The 24252-nt window shown below is 38.9% G+C and overlaps 1 protein-coding gene across 4 annotated transcripts in view; it reads left to right on the plus strand.

Moving 5' to 3' along the window:
• The window catches only part of STAU2 (staufen double-stranded RNA binding protein 2), a 196987-nt gene that overhangs the window by 123831 nt on the left and 48904 nt on the right, over positions 1 to 24252 (plus strand). The gene's annotated exons all lie outside the window — the stretch shown is intronic.

The following is a 24252-nucleotide window of genomic DNA, read 5'->3' on the forward strand; positions in this document are numbered from 1 at the left end:
AGCAATGGAGCCTTTACAAAACCTTTCCAAAGGAAGGGCTGGATGTTTAAACTGTTTTCCTATCCCAACTCAGAGAATGACTGTTCTGTCATTGTATATCAACAAATAAACTTTTAGCTAAGCTATGGGAACAAAACCAAGTGGTTTTGTCCAGTAATAACATCACGGTGGAGTGAGGATGATGCAGAAAACTGAATTTCCAGATCTTAATTTTTGTCTCGTATTTCAAATACTCTACTTGAAGTTAATTGATGACATTCTATCTTATTTTTATTTTAACTTTATTTCACAAATATATACATATATATTTTAATGGAAACCACAACATTTCTCAGTGTTGAAATCCATATTCTTTGATAACTTAATTCCGTTTCTGGATGCAACAGACCTAGATTCCTTTCTACACTAAATGAAAACAGAGTGCAAGGTATTTAATATCCTGTCATTGAGACAGTGCAAGCTCCTGCTATACAGTGAGTAGTATATTAGTATATGATTTTTTACTATTAAAATGGTCTGGTAGGCTAATATAAGAGTAAGATGTGAGGATAGACATTGTTTTTGCATCTAGGCTGCCCTATATAATTTCACTCTGTCCAAATTTTTGAACAATCTTCTTTATAGTAATAGATGCTACTAATTCTTCATAACATTAATTATTTGAAATAATTGATTTTCAAATACTGAAGACAGAAGAGCATGATATTTAAGACTGCAAGACAGTGCAGTGTCACATGCAAATGTAGTTTTAAAAAAGTAACGCAAATTTCAGTGTTGGTTAAAGGGGAAATTCAGAGCTCTGTTGGTTATAAAAATCCACATTCTCTGCTGAATTCATGATCTACAGCTGTTCACAACTTCATATACTCTATAGTCAAATAGGATAAATACCCACTTGGGCTAGAGCAGCATTGGTAACCTGATAATTTTCATTATCATGAATGATAATGATATAATCTTTCATAATCTGAATTCTGTACCCAGTACTATTGCACTGTTGCCCGGTAGAGCACTGAGACTGGCAGGGATGGAGGTAATGTTCTTCTTGGCAGCCTGTATGGCGCTGTCCTTCAGATTTGAGATCTAAACTGTGTTGGTAACACACGGATGTCTCAGCTGTTGATACACAGTGCTTGCAGAGTTTCAAGGTCTTTGTTTCTCACTCTGCCCTCCAAGGGAGTGTGTTAGGGTTGGCAGATGTCTGGGAGAGGGCCCAGGCAGAACAGTGAATCCAAACTGATCAAGTAAATGTTCCATGCTTTATAATCTTATGCTCAGCAATTTGTTTGGGGGGGAGCTTTTCCAAAGTAACCATCGCTCAGACACTGGCTGGTCTGCAGTGGGAGGTGATAAGGGGTTGCCTTTGCATCACTTATTATTTTCCTCTCTTTTAGTTTATTTATTAAACTATCTGCATCAACAATTGTTTTTTCACTTTCTATCATCCAGTTTTCCCCATACCTGTGGGGAGGAATGAATGTTATAATAAAATTGTGGACTGAGTATCATATGTTACTTTTTTCCTTTCTCCTTTGCTAGCTCCGTTGGGAATGCAGTACACTAATACACACCATTCCAGGCAAAATCTCATATGTGTTCTTTAAACCTGATATTGCAAAGAAGTGACAAAGCCATAGACTTTGAGTGTGCCATGTACTAGGCTGAGTGACAATAGTTTACTGACCTGATCTACACAGAAATTAGATAGTTTGACCTGTAGCATCTTCCTTGCTCACAGAAATATCTCCATTTCAGTCCTATCATTCATTTATACAAAACTGGAAACTAGAGCAGAAAATGTGACTTGGCCTTTTATTTTTTTCATATGTATAACTTCTCATGGATCATCCTGTCTGTTCCAAATAGATGAGAGATTGTGCTTTCTCTACAACACAAAAGCAAACACTTCAAAATTCAGTTTCAATTTTCACTTATACGCAGCGTGTAATTCAGTGGTCTGGAAATAGGCATGAAATCATTTCTCAGTAGTGTTCGTTGATAGCACAAGAAGAGCAGAGTGTTAAATATGGTAAGTCATAGAATAAATTGCAGCCAACCTGCTGGATTCAAAGAAGGTTCACAGTGACATAGTTAACCACACAATTATTCATCAAGGAACAAGAGATCAAAGCCATACTGACAGAATGGAGAATTTTAGCCTAAAAGTAAGTAAGTGATCAGGAGTGGGCATCTGAATAAGAGTTCCCATTACAGTATTCAGCCACAAATGTGTTGGATAACAGTAAGTATGCTACAAGGTATATCCATGTAAACGGCATTGGTCAAGTTGGTACTGGAAGAATTCATCAAGTCCCGATGTCAGCATTTTTGAAAGGATATGGAAACACTGAGGTAAGTTCAGAAAACAGTCACAAAAAAAAAGTATTTGCTGGAGGAAGTGGGGAAAAACATCTTCTGGTGAGAGACTTGCAAGCTCATTTGGTTTAATTTGTAAAAGGGAAAACTGGGAGCTGACTTGACTCTGTCAAAGTGCTTACAAAGAAAAATTGTTGATTCCTAGGGGACTCTTTGATCTAGCTGAGAGGGACATAATAAGAACCAATAGCAAAATTCTGTAGGTTCTCAAATTCAAATGATAAAAGTGCATTCTGTAAGATGCTCACCAGTGGAATCAAGCTGCTAAACATCTCTGCAGTTCTGTGGGTCAGGATAGGATTTCTATATTCAACGCATATATACAGCATTAACACAATGTGACATACACAGGAGGTCAGAGTAGACCAGCTCAGGTTTCTTTCTGGCTTTATGAAACAATGACTGCATGTGGTTTGTAAGTATAGCACAGAAATCTTGCTAGCCTGTAACTTTCTTCATTGGTTCATGTAGCACTGAACAGTAAAATCAACACATGATTTCACAGAGGAAGAAAGAGCTAAGTGGACAAAAGTGTGTTGGAGTGAGGTGGCAACTTGTCTTCATATTGAGGTCTCTGACAAATTCTTAGGACTTTATCCTGCTACCTGAGGGTGCTTCTTTTCGAAACTGATGTTTTGGACAAGTCTCTTTTTCACTTCTCTTTGGGAATTGAGTAGTGAATCCATTTTTTTTTTGGTTGACCTGTGTCGCTATCTCTGTGCAAGTACATTCTGGCTATGACGTAAGTAAAACATAGTCTTCTTCCCAACATAGGAGAGGAAGACTGATATCCAGTCTCTGGTTAATACAAGCATAACTCAGAAGTGGAGCTTTGTGAATGGTTTATATAGCCAGCCTCACATTTGGGTAGCTCACTGTTTTCTCTGAACAGTAAGCAGGAAGAGTTGCTTTTTAAATTCTTATGTGCAGCCTACATCACTCAGTCCTTAACTTTCTCACTCAGTGCAGTGACTGGACAATGCATGGTGAACCCATGAGTGCTGAGTGCTGTGGATCACCCTGTGGTTCTTTATCCAAGTAACAAGTTGCTTCTTTCACACTGCTACTACTTTTTCAGCACTGGGTAATTTTTTTCTTTCTTTTTCAGTTAACAATGATTAATACTTTCCTGTGGACACTGTGCTTTACCACAATGTATGTTTCTTTCCACAATATTTTTCTGCTTGTAGAGTGAATCTATGTTTGCCCATGCTTTATGACTGTATGAAAGCCTGAAAACTACAGAGGAAAAGTTAAATAAAAATCTCAAAAATGTATGATGATTTGATTTGGGCTTTAAAGCTGTGGGTTTAAACCCCATCTCAGGTCTTGAGCACACAGACCATAACACTCAGTTTGAATATTCCCTTTCTGAAGCATCGTTCAAATAAAAACACAGTCACTTTATTATTATTATATATTATATCTATCAGAAAACTACTCTTTTTTCTTTTGACATCTTTTTCTTCTCTACAAAAATGTATATTATTTTCCTCTGCAATCTGAATAGCTGGATTTGGGGTAGAAGGTTACCTTGCAACACTGAGGGATTTCTCCTTAAGCCACAGTACTGTGCAGTACTTTTCATTGACCCCAGTGCTGGCTTTTCGTTTCTTCCCCAATGATACTGAGAACCCATTAACAGACTTAAGCATATGCAGACTGATCTTGCACAAATCATTATCTCTGTATAGTTACGCTTGTACAAAACAGAGTTCTGCAAGTGCTCAGGGTACACCTAACTCTTCTCCAGCACAGTTCCCTCTAGATTCTGTTGTTTTTCTTCCACCTACCCAAAGGAGCCCCACTATTTGGTTTTAAGACTTCTCAGGCTATGCTGCAGCAATGTGCAGAAATTATCACAGCATGAACAAATAACAGCATTCCATGTTTTAAACCTACTGAGCAAAAGTTCTAATACCCAAAGCTTCTTTGTTACATAATCTTGGATGATTTTCAGACAACTACCGTGCTTCCAGGTAGGGATAGTTGTGTAGTTTTACCTATACCAAAAGAACAGAGAGAGACATTTACAGAAACTGATTCCTTCCACCTGTTTATTTGGGAGATAGCCCAAGTATCACACTCCAGAGATACCTATCTCCTTTGACTCACAGAAGACAGTGAACTTTGGTCATATCCTTGGTGAGTTTAGGGTGAGGAATGGATCCATTCATGAATTACTAGCCTGCCATCTCTTCTCCTACCGACAGTTTATTGGGGATTTTATTAAAGTAAAATATACTGCTTGTTTTGGAGCAAATAACCTTATAAATAGGAATACTTTGAAGTTTTGCAATGGCAAGGCATGCAAAATCAAGTGTAGTGATGTGTTCTGATATTTACATACATTTTGAAAAAAATACAGGGCATTGGATACAGCTAGACCTAGGTAAGTGGTACATAGTATTATATTCTTGTCTCATCAGTTTTAGTAGTGGAGCTCCTACTCTGAGCAGTCCAATTCCCAGTAATTATTCCTCTCCAAAGAAATTAAGAATTTTGTTAGCTTGAGGATGGGCTCCATAATCTACTCATATTTAGCTCTAAGAGAATATGTGTTTCATTGATAGAGGAGAGAAATATGAAGGGATGAGTTTGAACTGGAGAAAAAATGTTTCTGAGTGAAGGGACACATTTAAATGTTTAACCTCTGCTTGTATTAGCCACTTCTTGGTTTCTATGAAAGCTTCTTGGCATGTGCCCTGCCTGGGGTCGTGTAGGACGTGGGAGAGATTGTGCTTGGATGTCTGAAGTACTACCAGTTGGGGGGGTGGGAAATGTGTAGCATTCCAACAGATATAATTAATGACAAGTGTTGTTGTCTTTCTCCTGTGCCATCCACCCACTGGCTGCCTGGTGCTGACCCCTTGCTGTCCTGCTGACCTTTCCAAAGTTTATTTTAAAAAGGCATCCTTGCTTTTCCAAACTTTTCAGCTGGGCTTCCCTTGGGCTTCTTGTTCAGTGTGTGCCCATGACTATGCCTGTATCCACCACTAAGTGATCAGACACAAGTGTTTCCATTAGAAGGATGATTAATGGAACCGTGCTTGGGAATGGAAAAAGGCAAGTGGGTAATAGAAGTCAAGAAACGTGTTAAAACTGAACAAAGGAACTTTGTTTCTTTGTTTCAAAAGGAACATATCACAGCAAATTGGCCTTACTCCATCACTTGCTTGGGTCCTGCCCACAACAGTAAAATATTACAGTTGTTTCCTCCATGGTAGGCTTCAGAGAACCTTGTGCTTTCAATCCATTTCCCAGTGAGCAACCACATCAAATAAATCTGCCGGTTGAATTGGCTTCTTTGTTGGCAGATTTAGATGTAGGGTTTAATGCTGCGTAATGCAGGTGCATGAAGTTTCGTACATCTAAGTACGAAGTAATAAAACAGTGCTCAGGATTGAAGAGTATATTGGAATCTGATCTAGCTATTGTGAGAGTGCAGCTGTCAAGTTACTCCTGCCTCGTAGCATTCTCCAAAGAGAAAAGGGTGTGACTAAGTCCCTCATTTGCATGACGAGGATCACAGAACATTTTCTGTAAGATCCCAAGCCGCACTTCACCCTCTGCTTACCCTTTCCTCATTATGGGATGTTAGATGCAAAAGAACTTCTGTTTTCTTTAATTAGACCTTGTGGTTAGCCCTTTCAGTGCCCAGAGACAGCATCCATTCCCTCAGCCACACTGACTTGAGCATGGATGGCAAAGCATGGGCATGGTGACTGATTTTCACTGCTGAAAAGAGTTGGTAAGAATGGTGGATGAGGCATGATGTGAGTACTATTCCTGGGAGGAGGCTAAGAACCCCACATGGCCTCTTCACTGGAAAAGCTGAGGGCTGGAGTTTCTAGAGCTACTGGTAAGGCCTTCCACGATGCTTTGTAAAGAAGAAGCTTCCCTATTTTCTGTGATAAATCAGGACTTTTGTTGCTTGTTCTTTCTGGTCTAACAGTATATTAAGAGTTTTAAGAGGAAATGATAATGTTATCTTCCCACAAGCCAAACAGAAGGGACAGTTCCTCTGCCTGCCAAACTTTGCTGTTCATCAGAAATAATCAACTCTAAAGACTTGGTAAGTTGTTATTCAGCATGTGCACATGTGTTCTTTATGGAATCAATTTCTTAGGGCTAGAGCTTGACCCTGTTGCCAAAGCAAGAAAAACCATGCAGTTCCACCATGGTGCAATGGGGACACTAAGGCATGGGGCTGGAGCTGCCGTTTTCCACTTAGCAAACCGGATGTGAATGAAACTCCTTTGCCACCTGTACATCAGCAAAAAAGTTTATTCCATGTTTTGTTTGTTAAATCAGTTCTGCACGCTTTCCTGCCCTGCCCCATGTCTGAATCCCACAGTGCACAATGTGCTGGCGAATGGCTGGTGATGGCTGGCATCTCCACGTGCCTGCACAGAGGAAAGGGCAGCCCCTCCCCTGCATAGCAAAGGCATTCTGTTTTTATGGCATCTGGGCTGCTGCAGCTGTTATTAGGAGGGGTTTGCTCTTTTTAGAATTTATTAGCAAATTAAGCATGACATTTAGTGAAACATGCAGTCTACATTGTGAACGTGTAGCTATTGTGCAAAAAATATCAGTATATGACTGCCGCAGTTTATTGGAAACTCCTTCTTGCCCCTGTCCCAGTGTAAGGTGGAAATTACATTCTGACTGAATGTGCAACTTAGAAGTACATTTTTCCACTTTTTTGTTTTGCATTTAGAATTCAAAGTAGTATTCAAATTTAAGTTAGAGTTTCACATGAAAAACAATGTAAAAATGTTGGGGAAAATTGATTGTCATGAACTCTTCATATATGCCCAGTTTTCATGATATCACTGCATCACATTTAGCACAAGAGAACTAGTGATCACTACAAGCAAATATTACACTTCCTGAAAAGTGCTCTTCAGGAACAAATGCATTGTTAACTCAACATGCTACTGCATGTGTAAATAAGGTCTAGAAAAAATGAGATGTTGGCAGTACAAGATTAGAAGCACATATGGCTGTATGAGGGAACAGCCTTTATGTATAAATGCTGAAAATACTTTGTTAAGAATAACAATTTATTCATTTATATATATGTATATATATGCTGTTTTCTTAATAAATAAAATGTTCTCAGCCTGTTAAGTCTAAAAATGACTTAGGTTTTTTCCCCCATGATTTTTGAGTTTTAATCAGCTACCACTCTTCATTTCTTTTACATATATATGTAAATATATATTGGTATTTTTTTTTAACTGCATTTGAATGATTGCTATTCCTTCACTGTATCATTAATTGTTGCATTCTTTCTGGAGAGGACTAACAAGCTTCATCAGTGTACTACTGCTCCTTTTGTTTTCTTTTGAATGATTAATACCTATTGCTCATACGAAGTTACAGTTCAGTCAGTTTTAGCCTAAAGAAAAGAATGAGATTAATGTTAGGGAAATATAAATAATTAACCAATTTGCAGAGGTGGTTGATTTCCACAAAGTAAGTTTCTTTACTAAGTGCAAGTATGAATGATAAAATGTCTCTATGGCATAAATAGAAACCAAGAAATGCCACTGCTTTTCCCAATACTTGGGAAAGGGAAGGTGGATGTTTCATATCATTACATTTTTATTTGAGTAAAATAATTTCCAGCCTTAAAGCGAATGGAGTGGAGACAGGTCCAAAATTATCGTAGAATTTATTTTCACAGCAACTGGCTTAATCCAGTGCTTTACAGTCCTTTGTATTTTCTGGCTTGTTCCTTGTGCCTAACCTAAGAAATATGTAGTGTTTTACACTTTGGGGACAGTATCCATAGAGAACTGGCTGTATCCTTTCACAACTCTTTTAGACATAAGGGTATGTTAATTCAGATAATTTACTTTTGGCTGCCAGGGAAGGAGAAAAACAGATATGCTGTTTGGTAGATACATATTTCTAAAAATTAGGCTGAATATTTCCATATAGCAAGAAAATATGAGGACAAGACTGTTTCATGGAGGAACAGGTTGAAGTGCACTATAGGTCCCAGGCTTATTTTTGTGTAGTTGGATGTGTGCCTTAGTTTTGTAAAGGCACACAAGAGAGCTATTACCCTCACTATGGGAACTAAGTTGTCTTCTTTGAATTTAAGAAAGATATTCCTTATTTATGGGGAAAATGGTTAGATAAATGTATAACTATCCCTTACTGGTGACTGTTCCAGGAACTTGCTTTATTTTTTATTAGAACCATTATGGTACTATCTTTTGCAGACTGACATTGGTTTACATGGCAGTTGGGATGATCTTCTCCAGTTGTATAATCACAGGCCAGCATGTGAAGTCTGTGGGTGGTTGTAAGAGATTTTCTAGGCTTCTTTGTTTCAGGAGTTTGGTGTCCAAACATTATACGATTTGTTTATACTGATTTCATTGTGAAGGCAATAATAAGTCTGGTCTCCTCCTCTCTTTGTTGTAACTGGATAGCATGACAGTTATCTCAAACATGGTTTCAGTGAGGTCTTATTTATGCTTGAAAAATATCACTGTATGGTGTGCATGGCTATCACTGCATTTTGTCCTCTTCTGGTGGTAGCATTATAAAGCTAGCATTTCCTTCATGTTGTCACTGTACTGTTTAGTTTATATGGCAGCTACAAATACCAAATTCTTAGCATAAAATAAGGTTGGGTGTAATGTTTTACTGCCATTTAATTTAAATTCATATATTCCTTTTAGTTTTACATTAGTATTTTTGCTTCTATTCTGAGTGTGTTGATTTTAAACAATTTAATTTTGCTCCATCGTGGCAGAGTACAATTGCTAGTAGCCTGATCCTGGAAATCCTCTCATGCAGTTTGAATGCATGAGGATGCTTATCGGAATTTATTCGCATAAAGACAGCTTGACTAATTAAGGATTACTATTACTTAATAAAATCTTTTATTAAGATACAGCTGTATAGTAATTAGAACAAATCGTATGGAATAAATATTAGGCAGAATAGCATCCTGAAGACTTTTTTTCTCAGCTGTGGCTAAAGCAGTTAGTTTTGGTTTCCATGCTTTACATGATAATGCTGACTTACTCAGACACTGTTCCTTTCACAGCCTGAACATATTCTTAATGACAGGCCACTGGAGGCACACTAGTGCATGTGAAGCTGTTTGTCTACCTTCCCAGATAATCAGAAACGCTGTATAACAGAAAGTTAACATACTCAGGCTCACACGGAGAAAGCACAATATAAGGAATATGATTGTGTCCTACAGGTTAAGAAATCACTGAAAGGCAAAAGTAGTGGATTATGGTTTCTGCTTTTACCACTTCTGAGCGTTGTGTTAAAGCAAGAGTTGGGTGAAGAACAGAAATGATCTAGGGGACATAGGGTGCTCCTCAGAACAACTCAGTAATTGTTATGATCATTTTAGCTTGCAGTGTCAGGCTCTCTCATGCAATATCTTTCACTTGTGAATCTCAAGTTATTCTTTCTGCATAGCCCAGTTCAACAGTTTCTCTGTCACTGAGCCTCAAGATCAGATTCTCACACTGGAGTTAGTTAGTTCTGTGTGTGAACCTGGCTTTGCATGTGGACTCTGGAGAGCAGCAGGAGTTCAGACAGGTAGCTCCATATTCAGCTCGTGGCTTTCTTGGGTTCTTCAGAGAAACCTGCCGCTTCTCTTACACGTAAATAAAGAAACCAAGTACTTAACTTTAGACCTTTGATTTTATTCCAAGGATATGCTATTTAAAACCTCGCTCTTACAGTGCCTAACTTGTAAGCACCTAAATTCTTTATTGAATCTAACTCTGACAGGTTATTTTGTAACTAGCAAGATTTTGCATAAGCTCTTTTTGACATCTGTGGTTAATGGATTTTAATAATAGGTGCTAGAATGAAATGATAAAATAGCCGTTAGCAGATCTTCCAGACTAACAGCCAGCTGTTCTGCAAAGTTATTGGACATGTATCTGGGTGGGTTTTTTAGACTGTAACTGTAAATGGAGGAAAAACAGGTCCATAGTTACAGAGCTCCATTAATCAGAGTCAAGGAGTGCCTAATCTGCATTGCTGAACTGCCAGCTGGAGATGTTCCTGAATTTAAGAAGTCAGAGTTCTTGAGAAAGCCTCCCTTCTGCTTGCTAATGTCTTAGTTTAAGCGCTTGCTGGGTGACGGAATACCCCGTTTGTTCCCTTTTTAGCAAAGAAGCACAGAGGACAGCATTCATGGAGATAACCTGGTTGAGTATTAAATGTGGACGTTGGTGACGGGTTGGAGATTCATGATCCTTAAGGTCCCTTCCAACCCAGACCATTCTGTGATTCTGTGATACCTGGAAGTGCCTGGTTCCACAATGTTAGTAATCCTTTTCTCTTCCTACCTGTTTGGGTAGCAACCAGAAGTGGGAATTATTGACTGTAGAGCAAATTCAGGTACAGAAAAAATAACATAAAAGTGGAAACAGATGCTGAATCTGAGGGTAGATAAAGCCTATCTATTAAAAAGAAGAGCTGTAGGAAATAGAAAACTTGGAATAATACTGTGAAAATTATGTCTGCCACTTCACAATGTGGATAGGGAAGTAGCAAATACTGATTTTAAGTAAGGATTAATCCTTCACCTCAACCTGCATTTGCTAAGTAGATGGTTAAATTTCTTTGTGCAATAGCAGGGTTGGGCTAGTCAAAAATAAACAAAGTTTTGCAGTGCTGTCATTTAACTTGATCACTGAAGTGATGATTTGCTGAAGGCAGATTAGGTACTCTCCATTTTCTACTTCTCCTTTAACCAATAGTCAAATGTCCCTGAAAGGCAGAATTCTGAGGCAAAAGGAGAAACGATTTAGTTATGACACTGCTCCTATAGTGTAAAAAGACAGGCTGAAGTATTTAATTTGAAGAAACAAAATGTGTTCAAGCATGGAAAGGGAATGAGGGTACAAAAATAGTATAGTTTTCTTTTGTTGCTAGAAAACCAGGGCATTTTCCATCCTCCTTGCTGTACAGTAAAGACAAATTTCAGGCCACTTGGAAGATGTTTACATCTTCAGAAGGTTGAGTCCAAGCTTAAGGCTCAGCCTCTCCACCACTGCACTGAAGGGCTAGGTGAAGTATAGATGGTATTCTACTCAGCAGATTCAGCAGTGCCCTCCATGTGTTCCAGATACCATCAGAATCCTCAGATCCAATTGGTAAGTTGGAATTTATACTTGTAATCTAAAACTGTAAAATGTCTGGGGAAGAAGATAAAAAATAAGGCTTTGCAGCTTTTCTCTTATGTTAGTACGTATGGCACTTGCCATACATTAGCTCTCCCCTAAAAAACTGTTTTATTTTGCAGTTCACCTCTAATTCCTGACTCTGAGAGCTGGGATTGCTGGACGCTGTGTGCTAGTGAGGAATGTATAGGAGCTTAACAGCAGGAGCAACAGACCTAGGTTAAAAACTCAGTGACCAGGAACAAACGTGCCCTTTATTTCGTCTCCCTGCTAAAACCCTAGATGCAGTTTATTGGCTTTAAACTTTTCTCATTTAGTAGAAAAATCTAAGCTCAAGTGTTTCTTCTTAATCACAGGCACTTTAAATGAGACATATATGGCTCTATAAATTAAAGTTGCACAGAAGTATTCTTTGTTCAGAAGATTTGGAAAATGTTTGACAGTTAACTGTTAAGTGGTATCAAAAATACCTGGAATTTCCTTTAAAGAAGTGCATGCCCCTACTGAAACTGACAAAATCAAATTTACACCAAAAGATGATCAAAATGTGCTGCTTGATCTCAAAGTCAACAGCAGAGTATCTGCCTGAAAAATATTCAGCTAAATTTGTTCCCCAATGTCACACAGCAGATTAGTGACAGAGTCGCTCTTTTGAATGAAACAGACTTTTAATCCCACGTAACACATCAAGATTCCAAGTTTTTTTTTCACTCTGAAATGAATTAGAAACCTCCTGAAATTTTTTTCACGCGGAAGAGCAAACCAGTATGGATGTGTCACCCCACACATACTCATCAGCCTAGGGGTCATGTGTGGCACTTCCCTGTGGTTTTTTGACCACCGTCTGCCCAGGACCTAGAAGGACTTTGCTCAGAACTGACATGTTCTCATAAAAAGTTTTGTGTCTTCATTCAGTGTTACTCTGAAAAAGAATTTTGACCATCTCTCCTCTTGACTCCTAGTTCAGGGTCCCATCCAGCTGGCCACACATCCCCACTGACAAATATGTGAGTCACCTCTTTGAGGGACAGCAAGATCTGCAGCATCTTCATAATACTTCTGGTGTAATTTTCTTCTTGGATTGTGGGTCCTGACATGAAAAGGCCGGAATGAAGGATATGGTGTTGTGCATACCCAAGTGAAGGCAGGGAGCCAACAAAATGCTATTGTAATTACAAGTGAACATTCTTGTATCATAAAACTGCAAAGAAAAAAGCTATAAATCAGAGCTGTCCTGGTGGTCCCTGGCAGCAAAGCACAGGAGATTTGAGCTCATTCCCTTAGCTAGCCAAGACTGGGATCCTCATGGAGACAGCAGTTCATTCCAAGGGAAGGGCATTCCTCGTGTCTCCTGAGTGATGGTCATGAAACGCTGATTTTGGTGGGAGTCAGATCCAGCCTTCAGCCCTGCAGGAGTGATGGTCTAAAAGTGCTGGCCATTGTGGAAAATAAAGCAAGTAGAGATCTAGAGGAATTTTATCTTCAAGTGCTGTCAGGGTGTCAGTAGCCTGCCACTTCCAGTTAGGTCTGCATTATTGTCTACATCCCATATTCAAGCATTCATTGTTATACCCAAGTAAGTAGGATTGTCCACGGATTGTTACCTAGTTTTGTTGTTCTATATACTCGGTGCTAAAATACTGTAATAAGAATAGAAAAATGAAACTAAGTAATAGCATCCAAAGTATCTCTACTGAAGTTCCTGTCACTTATAAACATGGACTCAAACATCATCTTCATTTAGAAATGTGTCCTTCTGGTTTCCTGAAACATTTTTCCTTTTTTTTTCTTTCTTATTTCTCATGGACATACAGCTCTTTAAAAATCATTGACCTGTCTGGATGTTTTACCACTTTCAAGAATAAGCCGGTAGCAGGAGAGTAGGAAAAGCATCAAAGCTGTTAGCGTTGGACAGGTTTCTAGAAACTTTCTGTAACATGGTCTGGGGGGAGGAGGATACTTCCTGTGTACCCAAAAGATATGGCTTGAGCTGAGCCCACATTTACAAACAGTTGGGGAGGGGCAAAACAAGATGATCTACTGTTGTGAAAATAAAAAATATAAAAAAACAAAAACAAAGAAAACCCACAAAACTGAGAGTGTGCAAGTGCTTACAGCAAAATAACCCCCAAATTGACAGCTGCACAAACAGCACTTGCCTAGCAGTGGTAGTCAGTCACTAGGAATGCCCAGTTTCCCATCAGATTAGTAAGAATTCATAATTAATAGCACATTTAGCGTCTCCTCTGTACTGAGATCACAACTTAATCTGCTAACCTGGTTGTGGAGGAGGTAAAGGAGATGGAAATTCAGGGTCCTGCTTTGCTGAGCACATTATCTCCCTGTTGATAACAGTGTGAGATGAAGACAGACAGCTTTTCCAGAATCAGCCCCTCCACCAGTTTAAGATCTGCAATCCTAAAAGGTGAGGCGCTCCTTCCTTAACAGATGTGACCCCCTTCAACTCTGATAAACTTCCTGAAAAGATGAGGGAAATCTGTGCCACACAGGATGTGCTCAGCACATTGAGGGATTGAGTTAGTAATGTCCCTGATAATTGTGGATACCTCATTGTAGGAGTCAGTTTTTATTTAAATTTTTTTAATAGGAGTATACACATCTGTCTTTATACCCAGCAGCTTTTCTGGCCCACAAGAAGTCCTCTGTGAGTTTCCCCAACTGAGCTCAGTGGGATCTCTGTCAGCTGCAAGATTTATGTCATCTTTTTCAGTCCTGAGAACTGTTCCTTAAGCTTTTCACATCTGGATTTAATTGGAAAGACATTAAAAGACATTAAGTGTGCTGGAAAAGCATATTTTAGAGAAGATCTTTATAGGCACTTCCATTAAAGGAGCTGATGGTTGTAGGTTAAAATGGGATGAGGATAAGCCATCAACAGTTAGCAAGGACAAAATTACATTACAAACTGCTTCAGATGAGAATTTCGGCGTGTAGCTCTTGGGCTTGACTCTGATCTCACTTAAATCAACTTCAATTAGGAGAAAAATACTGGTTAATGCGGTATAAAAATACACTGAGATCAGAATCAAAAACTTTTGCCTTTTGGAAACACTCAGATTTCTAATTACATGCCATCTGTGCTAAATATAACACTTTTAGCTGTCAATCTAGATTTGGTACTTTGTTGGACATACACGCACACTTGTAAAATGAGACTTGGAGAATGAAGAGAGGGATTGGTCCTTACTGCTTTCAGGGTGGAAGTGTCCTTCTCTGAATGCCTGTATGTAGACTGCAAGAGTAGAGTTACACTGAAACAGAGATAGTACGCAATTTAGTATGTGGACTTTGCTGGAGATGTTGTTATGCAAGAATCCAGATCCCTAAACACCCCATTGTTCAAGCTCTAATGTGCTGCTTGAATGCGCCAAGGGACAGCCCTCTGTATTAAGTGTAATCTACTGCTTTTGTCTTCAAAGTCAAGTTTCTTGTCGTATTTAGACTGACACACACTTATAATCTGCGCTAATGGGCTTGAACAAACACTCTTTCATTTTAAAACAGCTAAAACCAAGGAATTTGATATTAAGGAAATCATTTCCATACCTAAATTAAAGTGCACAGTCTTTCAAAATAATATTGTGTCAAATATTACAGAACAAAAATACAGAATTATTTTGTAAACATTGGAAGGAAAGATAAAACATTTCAACAAAAACCCATTTCAATGAAACAAACAAGTTTTTCAGAGGTGCTCACTTACCTGTTTCTCTTTGAAGGGAGTCTCTTAATCTGCTATGTTGTGAAAAGTATTTAATATTAATGAAAATATTACCTTGCTGTGTGGTAGTGGAAGGGATGGGGTACTTGAATTACAGTCATGTGGGTTTTTTTTCCCATCGTAGCATACTTTTTCTCAGAATCTCCCCATCTCTCTTGGGCTATGATAAAATGCACATAAACTAGTAAAAGTGCCTGACCTTGGCCAGCCATGTTTGTGCTTGAGCACAGGCTTTATTTCAGTTTCCTTATATAGAAAAACAAGAGTAATAAAACTACTTGTTATCCTTGGGTGCCATTTTGTCTTACGAGGAACATACTTGCAAGTAGAGATGAAAAGCATTTAAACATTAATGATTGTGTTTTACAGGTAGCATTTACTTGGCATGGAAATATAAGCATGCTGAAGTAACACCTGATCTTTAGAAATTTGTTGTATACTAATTTTTACATATCAATTTCTGTATTATTTTGTTGTATATTAATTTTGATATGAATTGGATTTGAGAGTTCACAGGAATCTTTTAATATTCAGTGAGTCTAAATGAGCACTTGCCTAAGAAAACCGCTTAAATAAAAGAGTAAATGCTTATATCTTGTTTAAATACAATACACTTTAGAACTCATTTGTTTTATTGGAACAAGTTCTGGCTACCTGTACGTTACTAACAATATGCATCAGGGCCCATTTCCCAGTGGGGAATGACAGGGTCTTTACCTCGTTTCAGTACTGAGGAAGTGCTATGAAACAGTACAGAACTGTGGCCATTGTCTGTTGCACCGTGTTTTTGAAGTCACCATGAAATCTTACGCAGCCAAGAAGCTCAGTCTACTTATTTAAAATCACGTTCTCCTGCTACACACATAGGGTTAATGAGACTGGACTTGCAAATCTACACAGGGATGTGTAGAAATGCCTATAAATAAATAATTAAATAATCATATATATATATATATATATATATTTTTTTTTTTTTTTTTCTGAGAACGCAGCTGACAAGGATATTTTCCAGCCTTCAGTGGTGAAAGAGACAGTGATTCATAGCCTTTCTTCCCTGCTGGTGCAGCATTTTGCCTGAGGATATACATTCTGCTGTTTTTAGTTGTAGGTTTAAAGTCATTCTTCTTAAAATCTCTTGCAATTTTTGTCTGCAGCTTCTCAACCATTTTTGAGTGTTGCTTACATTGTGTGATATACCTCTACCTGTTCATCCAGTCACTAGCATCTAAATGCCCTTATCTGTAGTTACTGAAAGAACCTCTGTTACTTTGGTGTCTACCTCCTTCTGAAAGGTAGTACTTAAGTAGCTTCTGGCTGAGGATACAAAGTTATAGGCAAGATTAATTTGAATTTTAATTGCTGTCTGGTGAAACTCTCTTGCATATAGTGTAAATGCTTGGACATTTATCTTTAAATCATTTGCACTATGCTGATTAGTAAGTTGTGATGATGCATTATTCTTACCATCTTTATTCTTTATAACAGTTGAAGGAAAAATAAGAAATTTAAAAATAAATGCGATAAGATAAAGACTGAAAAGGCACTGAAATGACCTGACAAAAGGAGCTTGATTAGGATTGAACTGTTGATACTTGGGCTAAACTTTCACACCTCACTTCTTCACTGTTATAGTGAAGAATATATATACACCTCAGTAGACACTAGCACTGAACCTGAAAGCTCCTCTGAGATGTTCAGAAAGAACTACTAATTTACTGATTTCCAGCATCAATTGTAATGCAAAGTTAGCATTTTGTTATCACTTGAAAATATTGTTCCTCACAATAGAGTATGTGTGAAGAGAAAGAAGTCTGAGAAGATGCAGATTTAAGAACACTTCCTCTCTGAGTCTCGTACAGAACTTTCAGCTGTCCCTTCATCTCGTACACTCACCTGAGAGTAAAAATGAATTGAAGGTTGGCTAACAGGCTGCCATTTCTGCCCTGGATTAATCTCTTGTGCTAATATTAAGTTTCTCGTTCCATATTGATTGATCAGGCACTCTTCATTAAAAGCAAAACAAAACAAAAGCAAACAAAAATCTCATACCTTTTCATTATTTTAGTAATTAAGTGTTTTTCATGTGTTTTTCTCTCCCTGTGGCCAGGGACCATTAAAACAATAGAACTGTCTCACCTCAGATAATCATGCTGCTCTTTCATAGGTTTTAAGGTAATGCTTCGCCATTCATTACTTCTGAAATTATTCATGGTCACAAGGATGGTGATGGGTTACCTAGTGTGGTAGTTCACATGCTAGAATACACCAGTTCCTAACTGACTCTTGACTCAGCTAGTTCCTTTGCTTACAATCCCTTTACTTACAGACCCTTGACAACAACCTGTGTTGAAGATCTGCAGAAATAAAATGTCATGTTGAATAGTGTTTTTCACTCCATCCACTTCTTGTAATATTGAGAGGCATGGAGGGTTTCAAACCATGAATATGTGTGTCCAATAAAAGTAGGTGGATGAAGGCGACATGGTTGCTGTTGTTGATAGAAGCTCTGTGCAATCTGTAGGGAAGTTTGTTCAAGAACAGTTAATCCTTACTTTATGATTACCCCTAGAAAGCTGGCAAGGTCAGATTTTACGTTGATTGTATGCCGTTTTAAGTGGTGAATGCATGAGTTGCCTTGGGATAGCATTAACTACTGCATGGGACTTATTCTAAGCTATGTCTGTGCAGCTTCCTTCTTAGTTCAAAGATACTGGATTCCTTCTATCCTCTAGCCTTCTTTTCTTGACAGGTGCAATCATTGTCTTTAATTGTAGTGCCTATCAGGTGACTGTTCATTTGTGCAGACATTAATCAGTTTGGAAAATGCTGCTTCCATGTAAACTACATGAGCTAATCAGATTATAACTGTGTTTTTCATGCATATCATAAACGGTGCGAGGAAAGGGCTTAAAGTCATTTAATTAAGGTTTACATTGTGCAGTGTGAAAAGCCTTTCTGACTTTAATTTTTAAACAGATGTTAACATTGGTTCACATGAAATCTAATCAACTGGGGAGAACAGTGCATTGTGAGGAAAGCAGAGAGAACTCCTAGCAGAAATGATCACTTCCAGTGCAGTGAAATCATTTAGAACAGAAGCTGTTGGGAAAAGGGGTTTATTTCAATAACCATCTCCTCATTTCATTTTAGCTTATATGTTGCCAACCTGTTGAATCCAGGGGGATTAAATTAAGATGTTAAGAAGTCAAATCTTAGCTACCTCATATGCGTGTATGTAAGTCTACACATGCAGATGTATCTTACCTTTATGCGCCTGTGTGTGCACTTTTGGATGTGGACAAGTTAAAGGTGGAGGCTTGGTCAGAAATATCTTCATCAAGAGAAAGCAAAAATAGTCAGAAAGAACAATATTTTTAAAAGCACACGGAGTTTAATAGTTGCCTAACTTTGGAATACTACATCCTCAGACTCACCTCAACAGCTGTGGTGTTGTTGTTTTTTTTTTTCCAATTGCTTTTAAATGTGAAATTTAAAGCTACACATTGAAAAGTCATGAAATGCACGTCATTACTGATGCAGACAGGATTTCTGCAGTGCTGTTGCACAAATGATACTGCCTTTTAAGGCCTCATCTGTCACAGAGCAGAGAAGAACCTTCCCGGTTTGGGGAGCACCGTTTCTTTCAGCTTAGAAAGCAGATGAGCACTGAGTGTTTGTAAATATACTTGTGAGCAGATTGATTCATGCATCAACTCAGCTGTTTTCTAGGCTTTTGACTTGCAAGGGTAATCAAGGACTGGAATTTGATGCGTTTGTTTTTTTGACCTGGCATGCCAGCATTTTCTCAAGCGTACACTCTTATTTGTTCATGTATGTTGCATGTGGTTTACAGACACCATGATCACAAGTCATTTGCAGACTTAACCTCAATCTCAGACTCACCTATTAAGATGGTAAAATCTTGTCACAGAATCATAAAACCATAGAACTGTTTGAGTTGGAAGGGACCTTCAAGGGTCATCTGGTCCAACTCACCTGCAATGAACAGGGACAGTTAAACTAGTTTGCTCAGAGCCTGGTCCATCCTGACCTCGACTGTCTCCAGTTATCCATCACCCTTCTGGGCAAGTTGTTCCAGTGCCTAACCACCCTTATTGCAAAAACCTTTTTCCTTATATACAATCTAAATCTCCCCTCCTTTAGTTTGAAACTATTTATTTCCCTTTGTCCTGTCCCCTTCCTTCTTATAGAACCTCTTTAGGTATCAAAAGGCCACTATCAGGTCTCCCCAGAACTTTCACTTCTCTGGACTGAACAGCCCTGGCTCTCTAAGCCTGTTCTCATAGGGAAGGTGTTCCATCCCTTGGATCATTTTTGTGACCTTCCGCTGGATGCACTCTTAACAAGTCTAAATCTCTCCAGCACTGAGGACTCCACATCAGAACACAGTAATCGAGGTAAGATCTCACCAGCGCAGAGTAGAAAGGCAGGGTTACCACCCTCACCCTTCTTACCACACTTCTTTGGATGCAGTCCAGGATACAGTTGGCTTTCTTGGTTGCAAGGATACTTTGCTGGCTCATGTCCAACTTGCCATACATCAGAACCTCCAAGTTCTTCTTGGCAGAGCTATGTTCTATTCTTACATCCCCCAGCTTGTACTGATAGCAGTTTTGGTGAGCAACAGGTCCAGCATTGTATCCCTCCTTGTGGAGATGTCTATTGCCTATCTCAGGAGTTTATCCTCAATGCATTCCAGGAGCCTCCTGGATAGTCTACAACTCACCATACTACTTTTCCAGCAGATACCAGGGTGGTTGAAGTCCCCCAGCAGGACAGGAGCCTGTGAACATGATACTTTCTGTATCTGGAGGAAGAAGACTTCATCAACAGGCTCCACTTGGTTGGGTGGGCTGTAGTGGATCCCATGCACAACTCTCCCTTTGTTGCCTCTGTCTCTAACTCTCACCCATAGGCTTTCAACTTGCTAATGGCCATTCTTCAGGGACAGCTCTTCATACTCTATTCCTTCCTTGATGTAGAGGACAACACCTCCACTCCTCCTACCTCCCTTATCCCTTCTGTCCTTTATTACCTGCTGTGGACCCTTTCTTCATTCAGAAAAACAACAAAATGAACATTTTCAGTTTCATGGACCAATCTGAAATGCAATATGGATTTAAGGGGAAAAGCACGAAGTACATACTATGCTAAAACAAATGGGAAAAAGTTATCATGAGGATGTGGGCTTAAATGCACATGGGCTAGTGTAGTGCCTGTCTGCAGTTCTAGCTAAAAGTATGATCTAATGTTACTAGATTGTCATTACAAGATGCTTAATCCCCAGAGTAAGAAACAGGAAGAATATTTGCAAGTTTGAATGCTATTTACTAATTGCCAATTGACTTGAGGAAAGTTAAAAAATGACTGGAAACATCCATCCCTGTCCTGACACACACACACAGTAATACTGGAAATGGCAGCCAAGACAAACAGCTAGCAGTGCGGTGCATCCTGTTGGCATCGTATTTTTGGCACTGTTGTAGCTACATAGAAAACAAGTGATACAAGGAATGTGTAAGGACATCTGTTCTGTAACCTATGGGGCTTCACTCACAAAACAGTTATAAAATCTTCTGGGGGAGAGAAAAAATTCTCTGTATCTGTGCAGATGCTCTATTGTAAGAAAAATATCAATGCAAGGAAGTGTTGAGCCTTGAAAAGAGGAAATTGTTCACCAGATTCACTGTCAAATGTTTCATTCTTTTCTTTCCTTTTCATTTAAGTTATCTGCCATTCACAAGTTAAATTTAAGCCAAGCCATGTAAATCCGTTGGGACTAATAGAACTGAATCATAGATTAAATTAGCCTGGTGTCTGCTTGCAGCGCTTCTTCACTGCCGTTTACTTGGGTTCTGTGTCACTGCTAATTATTCAGGTCACAGCCTTCAGCTACCAGCTTTCTTCCTGAATCCAACATCTTCGTGCCTGTCTAGGAGTATCACAGGGCAAGGAGAAGCATTAAAGATATCTATAAGGGTCCAAAGTATCTCACTCTATCTGTTGTCTACTGCTCTTCAGTCACCTCCCACTAGTAGATATTTTTAAATGAAAGGAACTTTCCCAAAATACGAAAGTTGTTGCAGAAGTCAGGATATATATAGTTAGGCTTCCTCCACAGGTGACCTACAGGGAGAAAGATGTTTTTCCATGCAAAAGAAATCAAATTTCATGTAAACCTGGAATACATTAGGAAACTGGATGATAAAGGGGGTCTGTGAGTTGTAAGAGTTTGGGAGGACTTGGGGAAGGAGAGCAGCTGGAGATCCTGGATGGGAGAGCATATAGGAGTAGGAAAAAGAAGAGGCCTAGGTAGGGAGAGATTTGTAGAGAAGTAGAGGTGTTTTCCTCTGCTCTTAAAGAAGTCTAAACTCCAGTAGTTATTAATGAGGGAAGACCAGGGGCACTGGATTGGCTTGAGAAAGATGAGGGAATGAGACATAAGACAGGAAGTCGGGACTCAATGGTGAGAAGCCCAAGATTTTGAAAATATCAATTTCCAGAGCAGCAAAGGTGGGAAACCCATTGATGAGGATTGATGTAGGGGAGTGTCTCTTCAGCAGTGCTCACACCAGCACCTGGCACTTCCACCTGGAAGGTCAGGAATACCAAGTACAGGATTCCTGCTGCTTGACTCTTTTAAAATTTGCTTTTAGTAATACGCTATATCTGAGATCTCACCTTTATATCACATTTGTATTAGGGAAGAGCATGTTTTGAAGGATGAAACAGAGGAATTGGATTGTACCACAGTACAAGCATTAGGATTTGGATTTTGTGCTGTCATTAAGAATGTATGTCTTTACTCATCTTTAATCTTGCCTTCATTTTACATATTTCCTTGAACTATTCTGTATTTACATCAACACCCATATAGTAATGGCCCGTGCTTACAGGCAAAGGATTTCATAACTGTGTATTGCAGTATTTCTTCCCTTTTTGATAGAAGAGGAAAAGACTTTTCCTTTGAGACAGTGGCTCATATTCCTCCAGGACATTCCAAAGCAGTTTTTTTCTGGAAAACAGATATTAAGGCTGCTCTGTAATCTGTGTGATACTGCTTTGCAATAAGCAGTTCTGTGAGTAGAACAGTAGAGAGTAACAGATGCGCTTATTCAGAGCAATTCTAGAAAAGAAGATTGGGTTGGTCCAATTAATATTTTGATAATTTGAGGGTTTCAGTGACCACTTATCAAGATCATTCTACCCTGCATGATTACCTTGTGATCTAATTTTGAATGAAACATTACTTGGCACTGCTCATTGCTATGATCAGGTCCTCTCAGTCTAAGCCACTGTACAAACAAATAACCCGAACAAACCATCCTTTCACAACAAGTTTACAGTTCACATGTCAGACCAGGAAGCTAAGAATGGATATTAAAAAAAGTAAACAAGGTAGGTTAAAAAAAAAAAACAGATTGGATAGCAATAAAGCTGTAGGAGGAGCAGATATCTCAGCTTCCTTCTCTCCTAGTAAAGTTCCCTGGGCTACTATAGATAAGAACAAATGAGATCTGATTCTTTGTTTATGTCAATCAGGAAAAAAATAGATAAAAGAAGAAAGGAGATTCTTGTGTGCCAGTCCTTACCCCTTGAGTTGTTAGTGGCTGGTAGTCGATAGCCCATGATCAACTGAAAGACAATACAGAACAACCCTGTGTAGGGAAGCACAGGATCCCAGTTCCAGCCTCTCCCTCACTTGCTGAGCAGTGCTTACATTGCATTGGAAATAATCCCACAGAGAAGAGCAGATGGGAGAAATTAGGATGTAGAAAAGTGTTGGGTAATTGGAAGAAACAGAGAATTTGAGAGAAAAACCTTGTTGCCACTGGGAAAAACTGGTTTGGCTGGAACAAACATAGTGATTTAGCTGTGTGATTGAGATCCACAATGGAAAGGTGGATGGTGATCCTATGGGAGCTGAGAATATACTTCTGAAATGGCAGGCACTGTCAGGTCCCATAAGAAAATGCAAATATGTCAAGAAAACTAGAATAAATGGGGAAAGAAAGGATACTGAAGGATGAGAAAACTGTTAGATCCTTTAATGGGAGAAGTTGTGTCCGAGGTGAAGGTCTGAGGTTCTGCCATGGCATGGAAAAGTAATAGAAAGATGTAGGCAGCAGATAATTTTAGATGAAGGGAATCATTATATGAACAGATGGGAATAAAGAACGAGTAGAGAGCAGGACAGATGTCAGATACAGGGGCACAGAGCATGCGGCAAAAGAAGAGTGGACAAGAAAGTAACAGTGATAGTCTGATGTTTAAGAAGTGTTTGGCTTTTTATTTGCATGCTAGCACAAAAAACCATGAAACCTCACCGTCAAAAAAATTCCTCCTCATGCGTTATGGGTGGGAGTACAGGGTACAGCCTTCTGAAGCTTTGGCAGCTAGTCATTACTATAGACAAATCTGGGATACGCGGTCTTTTATTTTAGGGTAGCCTGGCAATTTTTGCACTGTTTTTCATCTTGCCAAAATACACATTGTCTGATAATATTTAAGTTGTATAAACATACCTTTCAAGGGAAGGAGCTGTTGAGAGAATCCAGGCAGAGAATTAGTTTGGGAGCAAATCTAGTACTTTACATTACAATGGCAGCTCCTGTTTCTAACAGAGCCTCTGCTGTCCAAAAGGAGCGGGAAATGAAGATAGAGAAATTGATTCTTTCTGTCCCAGCAATGACAAAGAGAGCAACTTCCAATTTTCTAAACAGCAGTTGCTGGCTTCACCATGAACAACAGTGCCAGAGAACCTGCAGTCAGTTCCAGTATTTGCAATGTCACCTTGGGTGACAATATCTGTGGAAAGCCACCTCTTTTTCTACTCTGTGATTAATGCATCTTAGGTGGGAGTGATTAAATAGAAAGTTCTGCTTTGCCTTTCACCTTCAAGACAGGAGAGGCTTAATTTGTTTTATTGTT

Source organism: Coturnix japonica, chromosome 2, assembly GCF_054131305.1.
Source record: "Coturnix japonica strain WE chromosome 2, WE-NBRP24, whole genome shotgun sequence".
NCBI classification, from domain to species: Eukaryota; Metazoa; Chordata; class Aves; order Galliformes; family Phasianidae; genus Coturnix; species Coturnix japonica.